Consider the following 18,230-nt stretch of genomic DNA (forward strand, 5'->3'; position numbering starts at 1 on the left):
TTAAGTCTTTGGTTAACTGTGAGTGCAGAAAAACTGAGCAGAGTGGCTTGGGAGATGAGTCATGAAACTTGGGCGGTTCCTAATTTATCAGGCACAATAGCACACACATTGTGTTCTCTCTCCTACCCCACCACACCCAAAGGGCCAATATATAGTCCTCATTTCATTACAAAAACATTTCTTACTCTTCTTGGAAAAGTAATTGTTTCCATTGCATATACATTAGATTGCTCAGTCAGTATGGTTCAACATTCGAATAATAGAGAAAAGTACTGCCAAGACGCCATTTGCAATGCTTAAAAGTTATAGGATAAAAGACGAAGGAAGTTCTGAAAAATCGTAATTGTGGTTTTCCTGAGATTATGTGTCTAAGAACATTTCCTAAATGTTCTTAAAATTCAAACTGAGCGACATATACACGGAGGCTCTGAATTCTCCAGTGGGAACGTACATGGATGGTGGGCAATGCCCACTGGCTGTTAAATCATGCACACTCGCTTTCCTGTCTCAAAGCCCAGTCTGCACTGAGCACTCTGTGTGCCTTCTCTCATTCAATCCTTACCAACCCCACAATGCTGATATTGGTGTTATTACAACCTACCATGTTGTATACTTTTCAGGTGGTCTCTCTTGAACTGCTGAAACCCTGAATGCTAAATCTATAAACAATCACGCATTTCAGGGGTAAATTATTTGAAATGTACATCCTGCACCTGAGATGACGGAATCATTCAGAGGCATATTGAGTACCTGTTAGAGAAGGACTCCTTTGGCTTCTGGCCAAACAGCAACTCCCCCTTGTTGATGTACCCTGAGGCCCTGAGAACCATGCTACCCTTCCCTGAGGGGAAGGAGAGGCAGAGAAATGAAATTTGGGTGCTTGTCCTGAGGAGAAAGTGCCCATTCCTCAGCTTTCCATCCAGCTGCAAACCAGAGGTGCGGAGCAGTGATAAAATTCTGGCCAAGGGTATATGAGCTAAAGTATGTTGTATGAGCTCCAGGAAGGGGGTTTAAAAGGAAGGGAGGTGAGTCTTTTTTCCTGTCCTCTCCTGAAATCTGGAACTTGGACACAATCAGAGCTCCAGCAGAGTCCCCTGGTGGTGCAAATGGTTAATATACTCTGATGCTAACCCAGAAGCTGGAGTTTCAAGTCCACCCAGAGGTGCCTTGGTACAAAGGCCTAGCAATCTACTTCTGAAAAATCAGCCACTGAAAACCCTATGACTCAGGAAAGGAGGGTGAGCATGGTTGTACAACTCGAAGAATGCAACAAGTATCACCAAACTGTGCATGTAGAAACTGTTGAATTGGTATATGTTTTGCTGTATATATTCTCAACAACAAAAATAAAATAAATTATTAAAAAAAAGAAAAGAAAATCCTCTAGACTGCAGTTCTACTCTGAAACACATGGGGTCACCATGAGTCCAAACTGACTTGACAGCAACCTGTTTGGCTTTTTTTTTTTTAGAGCTCTAGCAGCCATTCTGGATCCTGGGGTGACCATGAAAATGACAGGGTAGAGAACTAGAAAGAGACCAGGCTCTCTGATGACACTGTTGCCCTGCTGTACCAGCCCCGCTAAACTTCCTATTTCTATTGCATGAGAAAGAAATAAACCTATTTTATCTTCTGATATATGTAACCACCAATCCTGATATAGCTAGCTATAAGGAATAAGACAACTGACCTGTCATATTAGGATTTGTGACAATCTAGGAATTGGAACGATGAGGGTGCTCTGGAATACATTCTCCCCAAACCTTTTGCTAGTAAGTACAATGCTGCATATATTTGCTAAAGAAAACACTGGTATGAGGAATCAACATTATGTGTCCCCTCTAGCAATGGAGAGCTCACCTAATCCCCAGAGTTTAGGCTTTGGCTGTGATAGCTTCCATTAAGGGTCTTTCTATTCAAAGTTAAGCATTCAATATTCAATACATTATTACTGATAAAATTTTGGACAAATGTCAGGCCATATTATCTCAATATTGTACACATATTATCTCAGTTAAATCTCACGGAAACTCCAAGATAGGTATTCTTCTTACTCTCATTTTGCAGGTAAAGAAAATGAGAAAAGGGCACACAGCTAGTATGTTGTGGGGGTAGGATTCAAATTCAACATTATCTGACTTTTCTTCATATATCTTAACACTATTTGATCCCTCAGAACCTTAAAGACTAACCAAAAACAGGTAAGCCTTTTCAATGCCAATTCAATTAATTGATCATTATTTTCACTGTACAGATTTCTAAACAAAGGGGCAGTGTTTTTTTGTTTGTTTAATGTGCTCAGGCTATTCAAGATAAGAGCACTGATTTTTAGATATTCGATATCTATGTTCAAGTACTAGTCGTGACTTTTAAGTAAATTCATCTCTTCGCAGAGATGATACCATATGTAGGAAAGAGATTCATTCAACTTTCAGCCTTACTGAGGATGTCTCCCAGGTGTGGGAGAAACAGAAGTGGCAGCTGGGATTGTTACACTCTGCCCTGGGCCTTTACCTACAGCTGCTCAGTTTTCTCTGATTTGAAGAAAAGGCATCCAGAAGGAAGATGAAGTCCCTTGAGCTAACTGTTCACTCAACCAACATTACAATATTTATTATTAAGAATGGAACTATTTTTACAACTATAGTCTTTGGCTGTCTGCTATGTGCAAGGCACTTGTACTAAGCATTTTATATACTTTAACTCAATCCTCACAACTGCCTTATGAGTTAGATACTATTTTCCCCTTCTAAGGATGAAGAAACTAAAAATCACAGAAGTCAAGGAATTTGCTCAAGGCCACATATCTAATACTAGACTGCTAGGACTCAAATTCAGAGCTTTTAGAACTCCAAAGCTCATGTTCTGCCCTTTATGCTTCACCAGATACTGCAGATATGCAGAAGATTAGATAGGGGCATTGTCATGACCTTCACTGACCAGTAGTAAGGTACAAATAAGCTATTTACTCAAATCCTGAATTATCACCTGCCATAAAAATGTTAACTAATACTAAGGTGAGGTGGGGAAACTGCAGACCAGAGAAGGAATTTTCAGGGGAGGTGATGCTTCAGTTGAACTTGGGAGGATAAGGAGGTACTGGCCAACAGAAAGGTCAGACACAGTCATTCAAGCAGAGAGGACAGAATTTGCCAGGGCCTGGAAGCCTGAAAAAGCTATCTGGTTCCAGAAATGGCAAAGAGTTGGGTAAAGCCCTCAAGCAGGGCCGTACCTGTTATATGAGTGTGAAGACCGAAGACATGGAAGATTGAGGTCTGTGAAGATATGAGGGGAAAATGCAGGTGATAAGTCTGGAAGAGGAAGCAATCAGACCACAAAGGGGCCTGTAGGCCACAATAAAAAAGTTGTGACTTTCCATTGCATGCATTAGGTGGTTGCCCAGATCAATCTGAAGTTTAGAAGCAATGACTGATGGCAGGGTGGAGGATGAACGGGTGGGACTTTCAGTAAAGAAGGCTGCTGACTGAAGCCTTTAGAAGTAACCCAAGCAATAAACCAAGAGAACATCAGAGCAGGGCAGGAATATCTGGAGGAGACTGATCAGAAACTTTATACCAGTAGAACTGATGACTTAACAATGAGGTGCTACAGGTAAGGAAGACTCAGGTATCTGACCTAGGTGAATGGCAGTGCTATAAGCAGGAAGATGACCAGCTTTGGGGTATAAGGTGGAGAAGTTGATGAGTTTAGTTCTAAACATGGGAGGGTGTGAGACACTACGGTAGACATTATACCTATATGGTGGTAAAGGAGGAGAAGGGGACCGAATGTCAGACAGGCAATGAAAGAGCAGCTGCCATGGGAGTCCGGCAGTAAGCCAAAGAATGGAAGAAGACAGCTCCCAGAGAGACAAAAGCAGCACTGAACGAGCTAGGCAGGAGACGTGTGACAAGCACAGGAGGCAGGAGTAGGTGCGTGCCGATGAGTAAAAACTGATACATGCCACCAAGGGAGGAATAGGAACAGTATACTGAATAGCTGCCAGTGAGAGAAAACTAGTAAAGGGCCTTTGAAAAAGTCCTGTTGTTGTTGTGTGTCATCAAGTTGTTTGACTCACAGCACCACTGACCTTTCGGTTAGCAGCCAAGCACTTCACCACTGAGCCACCAGGGATCCTTGAAGAAGTCCTAGAACACCAGAAGTCACCTTTAAGTATACATCCGCTCTTGAAAAAGGCAATGTGATAGGTCCAAAACAAAGAGAATCCCACAAAATCAGTGGGACTCTGAGGCCCTAAAAAGCAGCTCGCTTCCACATATGAAATTATGTAGGGAATGAAACAGGACCACTAAGGCTGTGAAATACATTCTTAAATTCTACTGCCCTTAAGTTACATTCATGACAAGATTCAGTTTGCAGCCTGGAGGCAAGAAGGTCACTTAGATTACTGCAACAAACAACACAAAATAGGGTTTGGTATAAATTTATACTGCAGATAATTAAAACAATACTATGGACAAGTATTTGTTCTGCTTATAGCACACCTTGGCATATACTACTGGATATGTGACACCAAAGAATTTTACAGGTTATCTGCATCAAATAAAAAGTAAGAACAAACCAGGAATAATGTTGAAAAAGGATAATAAAATCCCAGTAATCACTCTACCCGATGTTAAGAATTACTGCTTCTCTACTGTCATTAAGACACTGTGGTACTAGCAGAGGGATAGATACACAGATCAATGGAACAAAACACAGAATCCAGAAATACACCCACGAAAATATGCCCAAACAGAACACAACAGAGAACCCCTGAGGGAGCAGGAGAGCAGTGGGATGCAGACCCCAAATTCTCATAAAAAGACCAGACTTAATGGTCTGACTGAGACTAGAAGCACCCTGGTGGTCATGGTCTCCAGACCTCCTGTTAGGCCAAGACAGGAACCATCCCCAAAGCCAACTCTTAAGACAGGGATTGTTTTGGACAATGGGATAGAAAATGATACTGGTGAAGAACGAGCTTCTTGGATCAAGTAGACGCACGAGGCTATGTTGGCATCTCCTGTCTGGATGGGAGATGAGAGGGCAGAAGGGGTCAGAAGCTAGTTGAATGGACACAGATGGACACAAAAAGAGAGAGTGGAGGGAAGGAGTGTGCTGTCTCATTAGGGGGAGAGCAATTAGGAGTATATAGCAAGGTGTATATAAATTTTTATATGAGAGACTGACTTGATTTGTAAACTTTCACTTAGAGAACAACAACAAAAAAAAGTGCCCAAATAATTTTGGACAAAGGTGCAAAAGCAACTCAGTGGAGACAGTATAGTCTCTTCAACAAACGGTGATGATCAAATTCAACACGCATAGGAAAAAAAAAAAATTGACCTTTGACCTGAAAGCTCACATTTTATACAAAAAATAACTCAAAAGTTAACCACAGACTTAAATGTAAAACACAGAACTATAAAACCCTTAGAAAGAAAATACAGGAAAAAATCTCTAGGACCTATAACTAGGCAGAGAGTTCTTAGACTTGACAGCAAAAGCATTGTCTGCAAAATAAACAACTGATAAATCACTTCATCACAATTAAGGACACTGTCCTGAGATCATCTTTAAACCTTGAACCAAAACTATCCCATGAAGTCTACAGTTTTGCTCAACTAGTAAAGAATGTTCGCCTTCAACAGTGTATTCTTTTAAAGAATTATCTATGAGATCAAATTCACAACAGTAATTCTAAAACACAGTGGAGAAGTTAGGGGACAGAGTCTAAGTTAATGGCGGTGAAATAATATGGATGGAGATAGGGAGAATGGTGACACTATGCTAATGATGTAACCAATGTCACTGAACTGTACATGCAGAAAATACTGAACAGGCGTATGTTTTGTTATGTATATTTTCACCAAATAAAAAAAGGTAGCACCTCTGCTTCCCTGTTTCTGTGAGAGGGCAGGAGCCTAACTTCTAAGGATGCCTTGCTCCAAGTTACAAAACTATCTTTTGTCTTAAAGATATGAAAAGTTTACTTTTCCTTTTGAATAAAAGTAATTAATGAATACAGGTGGCTACCTAAAGACAAAACAGAGACACACACAGAGGGAAGATGCCCATATGAAGATGGAGAAAGAGACTGGAGTTACGTTGCCACAAACCAAGGAACACCAAGGATCGCCAGCAACCCCCAAAAGACAGGAAAAGCTAAGGAAGGATCCTTTCCTAGACCCTTCAGACAGAACATGGCCCTGCTGACATCTTGATTTCTGACTTCTAGCTTCTAGAACTGTGAGAGAATAATTTTCTGTTTTTTTTAAGTCACCCAGGGTGTGGTACTTTTGTTATGTCAGCCATAGGAAACTAATATAGTAACAAAGTTTGGTTTTTCCTAGGGTTGATGTTAACATTCAAAAATCACTCAATGCAATTCACCAAACAAATGGCAAAAAACCCATAAAAATACCTTGATGGATAAAATCCAACATCCATTTATGACAAAAACTCAGCAAACTAAAAAACAGAAGGGAACGTCCTCAGCCCAGTAAAGGACATCTAAAAAAAACCTATACTTAATGGTGAGAGACTGAATACTTTCTCCCTAAGATGTGGAAACAACCCACTGCCTTTGAGTCAATTCAGACTCATAGCAACTCCACAGGACAGAGCAGAATTGCCCCACAGGGTTTCCAAGGAATGGCTGGTGGATTCAAACTGCTGAACGTTTTGTTAGCAGCCAAGCATAAACGTTGATATGCGAGCCATTAGTGAGCTGAAATGGACTGGTATTGGCCATTTTGAATCAGATAATCATACAGTCTACTATGCTGGGAATGGCAAATTAAAGAGGAATGGCGTTGCATTCATTGTCAAAAAAAAAATTTCAAGATCTATCCTGAAGTACAACGCTGTCAATGACAGAATAATATCCATATGCCTATAAGGAAGACCAGTTAATATGACTATTATTCGAATTTACACACCAACCATTAAGGCCAAAGACGAAGAATTTGAAGCTTTTTACCAATTTCTGCAGTCTGAAATTGATCGAACATGCAATCAGGGTGCATTGATAATTACTGGTGACTGGAATGTGAAAGCTGGAAACAAAGAAGGAAGGTTAGAAGTTGGAAAATATGGCCTTGGTGACAGAAATGATACCAGAAATTGCATGACAGAATTTTGCAAGACCAATGCCTTCTTCATTACAGATACCTTTTTTTCAACAATATCAATGGCTACTGCATACCTGGCCCTTGCTGGATGTAATACACAAAAATCAAATTGGCTACATCCATGAAAAGAAACAATGGAAAAGCTCAATATTATCAGCCAGAACAAGGCCAGGGGCCAGCTGCAGAACAGGCCATCAGTTGTTCATATGCAAGTTCAAGTTAAAGCTGAAGAAAATTACAGCAAGTCCACGAGAACCAAAGTACGACCTTGAGTAAATCCCACCTGAATTTAAAGACCATCTCAAGAACAGATTTGAACTAAGGAACGAAAACCAGACAAGTTGTGGGATGACATCAAGAACATCATACATGAAGAAATCAAGAGGTCACTGGAAAGAAAGAAAAGACCAAAACGGATTTCAGAAGAGACTTTGAAACTTGCTCTTGAATGTTGAGAAGCTAAAACGAATGGAAGAAACGATGAAGTAAAAGAGCTCAACAAAGGAAGGCTCGAGAAGACAAAGTAAAGTATTTTAATGACATGTGCAAAGACCTGGAGTTAGAAAACCAAAAGGGTAGGCAAGGCCAAGATGGTGGAGTAGTCAGACACTTCCTGTGGTCTCTCTTACAACAAAGACCCGAAAAAACAGGTGAATCGATTACGAATGACAATCTAGGAGCCCTCAACATCAAAGAGTCGCACTGAGTGGCAGGGGTTGGGAGAGACAGTTCAGAAGGAGCAAGAATTTGGCAGACCTGACGTGGCCGGCACCCTGCAGGCTGGATCGCCCTTGCACACAGGCTGAGGCAAGCAGTAGCACTCAGGATGCGTTTTTCACACTGGGAGAAGCTGAGTTGCAGGGTGCCTGCTCAAGCCTCCAGAACCAGGGAGAAGCAGCAATCTGCAAAAGTGCGAGCATCTAACCTACAGTGTGGGATCAAAAAAGCCCTTACCCCCACTGAAAAGCAGCTCTTTCCCATTTACCATTTACCTGCCTCCTCCCCACTATGCTCTGGACCCAGTCCGGAGTCAGTGATTACGTGGCCCCTGAGCTTGAAGTGAGAACCATCCTGTGCCCCCGAGCCATTTTCCTGGCTTTGGAGATGGAACAAACTAACAGGAAAAAATAACCTGCCAGCTCCCCTATGCAGGAACTCAGGGCAGGTACAGCCCCTTGTCTAAGCACAGGCATAAGGGGTCCACAGACTTTGAATGCCTTTCACCCCTGCCTAGACCTGTGTGGGTCCATTTCAATGGCGTAAGCCCTCATTAGCACAGTACAATAGGGTATATATCTGAAGCCTATTTTAAAGTGAAACAGCTAAGGGGGAGTGGCAGATTCATGACATTTCACACCGCACTGCCCATTAAGCAGGGTCCTCGCCTACCCACATCAGGAGCCTGAGGACTGGCGGCTCCACCTACTCCATCTAACCACCCGTGAGAGTGGTCATGAGAATAAGTGGTGCCTCCCAGTCCTTACAGCCAACAGCATTGGGTACCCAAAGACCAGCTGCAAAACCCACCCACCTATGTGCTCTAGGGAACAGGGACATGCCTTCCACTCGGGCACTCAGGGGCAGCTGTCAGCCCCCTACCTTTCTCAGCATATAACCCCCTATTGCAGACATATACTACCCCAATCACTCCTACATAGCTCTGCCCGCCTAGGACTGTAGGTGAGAGCCTGTACCACACACTTGGTGAGTGACCAATGACCTGGACACCTGAGCTGAATCCACATAAGAAAAGTAAATGGACTCCTGGGCTCACACACCCAGTAACAGCTCTAACACCTGGTGACAGGATGTGAGAGCTTCAAAGATGCCAGTAATCAAAGTAGCTCACATGACCAGCCTATTTGGGCATGTCAAAACAGAACAATAATTTAGGACACAGAAAGCAAACATAAAATAAATAATTATAATAACTTATTGATGGCTTGGAGACAAAAGTCAGTGTCAAATCACATAAAGACGCAGACCATGATGGCTTCAGCAAGCAACCAAAACAAAAAACCAAGAAACCTTCCCAGAGGAAAAGAATTTCCTGGAATTACCAGAGATAGAATTTAAAAGATTAATACACAGAACTCTTCAAGAGATCAGGAAGGAGATCCCGCAAAATGTAGACCAAGCCAAAGAACACAAAGACAAAGCAACAGAGGAACTTAAGACGGTTATACAAGAGCATTATGACAAAGTTAGCAGGCTGCAAGAATCCATAGAGACCAAACCAAAAGACCAAAGCCACTGCCGTCGAGTCGAGCCTGACTCATAGCGACCCTACAGGACAGAGTAGAACTGCCCCACAGAGTTTCCAAGGAGCACCTGGTGGATTTGAACTGCCGACCTCTTGGTTAGCAGCCATAGCACTTAACCACTACACCACCAGGGTTTCCTCCACAGAGACAGCAAGCAGAAATCCAAAAGATTAACAGTAAAATTTCAGAATTAGACAATGCAATAGAAGCTCATAGGAGCAGAACTGAGGCAACTGAAGTTAAAGATAAAGCACCTGACGCCAATTTATTTGAGAAAAAATTAGATAAAAGAATTAAAAAAAAATGAAGAAACCCTAAGAATTATGGGGGGCTCTATCAAGAGAAATAACCTACGAGTGATTGGAGTATCAGAACGGGGGAGATAACAGAAAACTTCCATGATATCGTGAAAGATGAGAAGATATCTATCCAAAAAGCTCATTGAACTCCACGCATGGTAGATTCCAAAAGAAAGTCACCAAGACATACTATAATCAAACTTGCCAAAACCAAAGATAGAGGATTTTAAGAGTGGCTAGGGATAAATGAAAAGTCATCTGCAGAGGACAGTCAGTGAGGATAAGCTCTGACTACTCAGCAGAAACCACGCAGGCAAGAAGACAATGCGATGACATACATAAAGCCTTGAAGAAGAAAAAAACTGCCAGCCAAGAATTAGACACCCAGCAAAACTGTCTCTCAAATATAATGGCGAAATTAGGGCACTTCCAGATAAACAGAAGTTTAGGGTATTTGTAAAAAACAAACCAAAATTACAAGAAATACTAAAGGGAGTCCTCCGGTAAGAAAATCAATAACATCAGATAACCCAAGACTAGAACACAGGACAGAACAACCAGATATCAATCCAGATAGGGAAGTCACAAAAATAAATCAAAGTTAAAACAGGGAAACACAGACATTAATACGTACGAGATGACAACATTAAAACAAAAAAGAGGGACTAAATAATGTAGTCACAGAACTGTCATATGGAGAGGAAGTCAAGGCGATATCAAGAAATAAAAGATTGATTTAAACTTTAGAAAAACAGAGGTAAATATTAAGGTAACCACAAAGGAAACTAAGAATTCTACACATCAAAATAAAAAACATAAATACTCAGCAAATACAAAATCAACAATGAAAAAGATGAAAAGAAAATACATAAAGAAAAATGACTCAGCACAGAAAAGTAAGTGAAACAAAGAAACTGTCAACAACACAAACACACACACATCGAAATGAGAACAGTAAACTCATCTCTATCAATAATTATGGTGAATGTAAATGGACTAAACGCACCAAAAAAGAGACAGAGTGGAAGAATGGATTAAAAAACATAATCCCTCTATATGCTGCCTACAGGAGACACACCTTAGACTCAAAGACACAAACAAAGTAAATCTCAAAGGATGGAAAAAAACATATCAAGCAAACAACAATCAAAAAAGAGCAGGAGTGGAAATATAAATCTCTAACAAAACAGATTTTAAAGCAAAATCCACCACAAATGATAAGGAAGGACACTATATAATGATCAAAGGGTCAATACACCAGGAGGACATAACCATAATAAATATTTACACACCCAATGACAGGGCTCCAAAATATACAAAACAAACTCTAACAGCACTGAAAAGAGAAGCAGACGGCTCCATAATAACAGTAGGAGACTTCAACATACCACTTTCAGTAAAGGACAGAACATTGACAAAGAAGCTCAGTAAAGACATGGAAGATCTAAATGCCACAATCAACCAACTTGACTTCACAGACATATACAGAACACTCCTCCCAACAGCAGCTAAGTATACTTTCTTTTTGAACACACATGGAACATTCTCCAGAACAAACCACATAACAGGCCACAAAGCAAGCCTTAACAGAATCCAAAACATTGCAATATTACAAAATATCTTTCCTGATCATAAAGCCATAAAAGGAGAAATCAGTAACAGAATATGCAAGGAAAAAAATCAAATACATTGAAAGTGAACAATACCTTGCTCAAAAACTACTGGGTAAATAGAAGAAAGCAAGGATGGAATAAAGAAATTTACAGAATCAAATGAATATGAAAACACATCCTACCAGAACCTTTGGGACACAGCAAAAGCCATGCTCAGAGGTCAATTTATAGCAATAAATGCACACATCCAAAAAGAAGAAAGGGCCAAAATCAAGACACTAGCCTACAAATCAAACAAATAGAGAGCAACAAAAGAAGCCCATGGGCACCAGAAAAAAGGAAATAATAAAAATTAGAGGAGGAGTAAATGAAATAGAGAACAGAAAAACCGAGAAGTTGACAAGACCAAAAGCTGTTTCTTTGACAAGATCAATAAAATCGATAAACCACCGGCCAAACTGACAGAAGAAAAACAGGAGAAACAGCAAATAACCTGAATAAGAAATGAGACAGGTGATATCACAACAGACCCAAGTGAAATTAAAAGAATCATAACAGAGTACTATGAAAAATTGTACTTGAACAAATTTGAAAACCTAGAGGAAAAGGACAAATTTCTGGAAACACAATATCTACCTAAACTAAAACAAACAGAGGCAGAACTGCTAAATAAACCTGTGACAAAAGAAGAGATTGAAGAAGTAATTAAAAAACTCCAAACAAACAAAAAAAGCCCTGGCCCTGAAGGCTTCACTGGAGAGTTCTACCAAATTTTCAGAGAAGATTTAACACCAGTCCTAATGAAAGTATTTCAGAACATGGAAAAGGATGGAATACTCCCAAACTCATTCTATGAAGCCAACATAACCCTGATGCCAAAACCAGGTAAAGACATCATAAAAAGAAAATTACAGACCAATATCCCTCAAGAACACAGATGCAAAAATCCTCAACAAAATTCTAGCCAACAGAATTCAACATATCAAAAAAGTAATTCACCATGACCAAGTGGGATTCATACCAGGTATGCAGGGATGGTTCTACATTAGAAAAACAATCGATGTAATCTATCACATAAATAAACCAAAAGATAAGAACCACAAGATCTTATCAACTGATGGAGAAAAGGCATCTGACAAAGTCCAACACCCATTCATGATAAAAACTCTCCGCAAAATAGGAATAGACGGGAAATTCCTCAACATAAGAAAAGGCATTTATATAAAGCCAACAGCCAGCATCACCCTAAATGGAGGGAGTCTGAAAGCATTCCCCTTGAAAACTGGACAAATATGCCCTTTATCATCACTCTTACTCAACACTGTGCTGGAGATCCTAGCTAGAGCAATTGGGCAAGAAAAAGAAATAAAGGACACCCAAGTTGTAAGTAAGAAGTAAAAGTATGCCTATTTGCAGATGATATGATCTCATCCAAAGAAAACCCCAAAGAAGCCACAAGAAAACTACGGGAACTAACGGGAAATTTCAGCAAAGTAAGATAAATACACAAAAATCAGTTATTTCTCTACACTAGCAAAGAGAACTTTGAAGAGGAAATCACCAAATCAATACCACTCACAACAGTGTCCAAGAAGATAAAATACTTAGGAATAAATCTAACCAGAGGTGTAAAAGACCTACGCAAAGAAAACTCCAAGACACTACTGCAAGAAACTGAGAGACCTGCGTAAGCGGAAAAACATACCTTGCTCACGGACAGGAACGCTCAACGTTGTGAAAACGTCAGTTTTACCCAAAGCGATCTACAGACAAATACAGTGCAACTCCAATTCAAATTCCAACGCCATTTTTTAAGGAGGTGGAGAAACAAATCGCCAACTTCATACGAAAAGGGAAGAAGCCCTGGGTAAGCAAAGCATTACTAAGTAAGACAACAAAGTGGGAGGCCTTGCACTACCTGATTTTAGAACCTATTATACCACCACAGTACTCAAAACAGCCTGGTACTGGTACAACAACAGATACACAGACCAAAGAGACAGAGTTAAGAATCCAGAGGTAAATTCATCCACCTGTGTGCAGCCGATAATTGACAAAGGCCTAATGTCTGTTATTTGGGGAAAAGACAGTCTTTAACAAATGGTGCTGGCTAACTGGATATTCATCTGCAAAACAATGGAAGAGGACACATACCTCACACTGTACACAAAAACAAAGTCAAAACGGATCAAAGACCTAAAACAGTAAAGACCATGGAAGAAAAAATAAGGACAACGCTAGGAGCCCTAACACATGGCATAAACAGAATACAAACCATAACTAACAATGGACAAATATCAGAAGAGAAACTAGATAACTGGGAGCTCCTAAAAATCACTTACTCTCATCCGAAGACTTCCCCAAAAGAGTAAAAAGACAACCTACAGTCTGGGAGAAAAATTTGGCTATGACCTATCCAATAAGGGTCTAATTTCTAAAATCTACAAGATACTGGAAAGCCTCAACAACAAAAAGACAACCTAATTAAAAAATAGGCAATGGATCATTCTACCTGATTTTAGAAACTATTATACCACCACAGTAGTGAAAACAGCCTGGTAGTGGCACAACAGACATACAGACCAATGGAACAGAATTGAGAATCTAGACATGAATCCATCCACATATGAGCAGCTGATATTTGACAAAGGCCCAAAGTCAGTTATTTGGGGAAAAGACAGTCTTTTTAACAAATGGTGCTGGCATAACTGGATATCCATCTTCAAAAAAATGAAACAAGATCCATACCTCACACCATGCATGAAAACTAACTCAAAATGGATCAAAGACCTAAACATAAAATCTAAAATGATAAAAATCATGGAAGAAAAAATAGAGACAATGTTAGGAACCCTAACACATGGCATAAACAGAATACAAAACATTACTAAAATTGCAGAAGAGAAACCAGGGAACTGGAAGCTCCTAAAAATCAAACAACTATGCTCATTCAAAGACTTCACCAAAAGAGTAAAATGATAACCTACAGACTAGGAAAAAGTTTTTAGCTATAACATTTCTAATCAGCGCCTGATCTCTAAAATCTACATGATCCTACTAAAAGTCATCTACAAAAAGACAACCCAATTAAAAACTGGGCAAAGGATATGAACAGACACTTCGCTAAAGACATTCAGGTAGCTAACACATACAGGAGGAAATGCTCACGACCATTAGCATTAGAGAAATGCAAATCAAAACTACAATGAGATTCCATCTCACTCCAAAAAGGCTGGCATTAATCCAAAAAAAACAAAATAATAAATGTTGGAGAGACTGTGGAGAGACTGGAACACTTATACACTGCTGGTGGGAATGTAAAATGGTACAACCACTTTGGAAATTGATTTGGAGTTTCCTTAAAAAGCTAGAAATAGAGCTACCATACAATCCAGCTATCCCACTCCTTGGAATATATCCTAGAGAAATAAGAGCCTTTACACAAACAGATATATGCACACCCATGTTCACTAAAGCACTGTTTACAATAGCAAAAAGTTGGAAGCAACCAAGGTGCCCATCAATGGATGGATAAATACATTATGGTATCTTTACACAATGGAATACTACACATTGATAAAGAACAATGATGAATCCATGAAACATTTCATAACATGGAGAAATCTGGAAGGCATTATGCTGAGTGAAATTAGTCAGTTGCAAAAGGACAAATATTGTATAAGACCACTATTATAACAACTGGAGAAACAGTTTAAACAGAGAAGAAAATATTCTTTGATGGTTACAAGAGCAGGGAGGGAGACAGGTATTCACTAATTAGAAAGAAGATAAATTTTATTTTAGGTGAAAGGAAAGACAATACACAATACAGGAGAGGTCAATACAACTGGACTAAACCAAAAGCAAAGACGTTTCCAGAATAAACTGAATGCTTCAAAGGCCAGCACAGCGTAGCAGGGACCAGGGTTTGAGGACCATGGTTTCAGGGGACATCTAAGCCAACTGGCATAATAAGATCTATTAAGAAAACATTCTGCATCCCACTTTGGAGAGTTACATCTGGGGTCTTAAATGCTAGCAAGTGACCATCTAAGATGCATCAATTTATCTCAACCCACCAGGAGCATGGAACAATGAAGAACACCAAGGACACAAGGTAATTATGAGCATAAGAGACAGAAAGGACCACATAAACCAGAGACTACATCAGCCTGAGACCAGAAGAACCAGATGGTGCCTGGCCACAACCGATGACTGCCCTGACAGGGAACACAACAGAGAATCCCTGAGGGAGCAAGAGAGCAGTGGGATGCAGACCCCAAATTCTCGTAAAAAGACCAGACTTAATGGTCAGACTGGAATATGGGATAGAAAATGATACTGGTGAAGAACAAGCTTCTTGGATCAAGTAGACACATGAGACAATGTTGGCATCTCCTGTCTGGAAGGGAGATGAGATGGGAGAGGGGGCAAGAAGCTACCCAAATGGACAAGTGGAGAGAGAGTGGGGGGAATAACTGTGCTATCTCATTAGAGGGAGAGCAATTAGAAGTGTATAGCAAGGTGCATGTAAATTTTTGTATGAGAGACTGACCTGATTTGTAAACTTTCACTTAAAGCACAATAAAAGTTAATTTAAAAAAAAAAAAAAAAGGCAAAGGATAGAACAGACACCTCACCAAAGACATCCAGGCAGATAACAGATACATGAGGAAATGCTCACAGTCATTAGCCATTAGAGAAATGCAAGTCAAAACTACAATGAGATTCCATCTCACCCCAACAAGGCTAGCATTAATCCAAAAAACACAAAATAATAAATGTTGGAGAGGTTGTGGAGAGACTGGAACACTTATACACTGCTGGCAGGAATGTAAAATGGTACAATCACTTTGGAAATCGATTTGGTGCTTCCTTAAAAAGCTAGAAATAGAACTACCATATGATCCAGCAATCCCACTCCTTAGAATATATCCTAGAGAAATAAGAGCCTTTACACGAACAGATATATGCACACCCATGTTCACTGCAGCACTGTTTACAATAGCAAAAAGATGGCAACAACCTATGTTCCCATCAAAAGACGAATGGATAAACAAATTATTGTATATTCACACAATGAAATACTATGTAACAATAAAGAACGATGATGACTCCGAGAACATTTTACAACATGGATGAATCTGGAGGGCATTATACTAAGTGAAATTAATCAGTCACAAAAGGACAAATATTGTAGAAGACTACAATTATAAGATCTCAAGAAAAGATTTAAGCACAGAAGAAAACATTCTTTGATAGTTTTGAGGGTGGGGAGGAAGGAAGAGGGGTTATTCACTAACTAGATAGTAGACAAGAATTATCTTAGGTTGAAGGGAAGGACAATACCCAATACAGGGGAAGTCGACACAACTGGACTAAACCAAAAGCTAAGAAGTTTCCTGAACACAAACACTTCGAGGCACAGAGTAGCAGGGGTGGGAGTCTGGGGACTATGGTTTCAGGGGACATTTAGGTCAATTGGCATAACAAAGTTGATTAAGAAAATGTTCTGCATCTCACTTTGGTGAGTGGCATCTGCGGTCTTAAAAGCTTGTGAGCGGCCATCTAAGAGGCACCAATTGGTTCCAATCCACCTGGAGCAAGGGAAAATGAAGAATGCCAAAGACACAAGGAAAATATTAGCCCAAGAGACAAAAGGGTCACATAAACCAGAGACTCCATCAGCCTGAGACCAGAAGAATTAGATGGTGCCTAGCTACCACCAATGACTGCCCTGACAGGGAACATAAAAGAGAGACCTGGACAGAGCAGGAGAAAAGTGTGGTGCAGAACTCAAACTTATGTAAAAGCACCAGACTCGATGGTCTGACTGAGACTGGAAATATCCCAGAAGACGTGGCCCCCAGGCTCTCTGTTAACCCAGATCGGGAACCATTCCTGAAGCCAACTCTTCAGACGAAGCTTAGACTGGACCATAAAACATAAAATGATACTTGTGAAGAGCATGCTTCTTAGTTCAGGTAGATATATGAGACTAAATGGGAAGCTCTTCTCTGGAGGCAAGATAAGGAGGCAGAAAGGGACAGGAGCTTGCTGAATGGATGTGGGAAACCTGAGGTGGAAAGGGGGAGTGTGCCATCACATTACAGGGATTGAAACTAGGGTCATATAACAATATGTGTATAAAGTTTTGTATGAGAAATTAACTTGAGCTGTAAACTTTGATTTAAAGCACACAAAAAAAAGAACACCAAAAGAAAGGCACATGCTCAGCATTTCTCAAGCCAAAAGAACTGAAGAAAAAATTCAAGCCTGAAGTTGCAATTTTGAAGGATTCTATGGACAAAATATTGAATGACCCAGGAAGCATCGAAAGAAGATGGACGGAATACACAGAATCACTTTATCAAAAAGAACTGGTGGATGTCAGGAAAGGTGTGTGTCAGGGTTGTATCCTTTCGCCATACTTACTCAATCTGTATGCTGAGCAAATAATCCCAGGAGCTGCACTATACAAAGAAGAGTGTGGCATCAAGATTGCAGGAAGACTCATTAACAATTTGCGTTATACAGACGACACAACCTTGTTTACTGAAAGTGAAGAGGACTTGAAGTACTTACTGACGAAGATCAAAGAATACAGCCTTCAGTATGAACTACACCTCAACATAAAACAAAAATCCTCACAGCTGGACCATTAAGCAACATCATGATAAACAGAGAAAGGACTGAAGTTGTCAAGGATTTCATTTTATTTGGATCCATAATCAACATCCATGGAAGCAGCAGTCAAAAAATCAAACTACACACTGCACTGGGCAAACGTGCTGCAAAAAACCTCTTTCAAGCGCTAAAAAGCAAAGACATCAGTTTAAGGACTAAGGTGAGCCTGACTCAAGCCATGGTGTTTTCAATCACCTCATATGCATGCGAAAGCTGGACAATGAATAAGGA

The 18,230-nt window shown here is 40.1% G+C and overlaps 1 protein-coding gene across 6 annotated transcripts in view; it reads right to left on the minus strand.

Moving 5' to 3' along the window:
- PTPRA (protein tyrosine phosphatase receptor type A) overlaps positions 1-18,230 on the minus strand; it is a 152,873-nt gene that overhangs the window by 78,532 nt on the left and 56,111 nt on the right. Inside the window, exon 1 of one of the 6 annotated variants that reach the window (XM_064275857.1) lies at positions 4,091-4,114. The exons of the other annotated variants lie outside the window; for them this stretch is intronic. The gene's annotated coding sequence lies outside the window, so the exon portion shown is untranslated. Of the gene's footprint in view, positions 1-4,090; positions 4,115-18,230 lie in introns of those variants that run through there. 6 annotated transcript variants of the gene reach the window in all.

Source organism: Loxodonta africana, chromosome 24 (assembly GCF_030014295.1).
Source record: "Loxodonta africana isolate mLoxAfr1 chromosome 24, mLoxAfr1.hap2, whole genome shotgun sequence".
Taxonomy (NCBI): domain Eukaryota; kingdom Metazoa; phylum Chordata; class Mammalia; order Proboscidea; family Elephantidae; genus Loxodonta; species Loxodonta africana.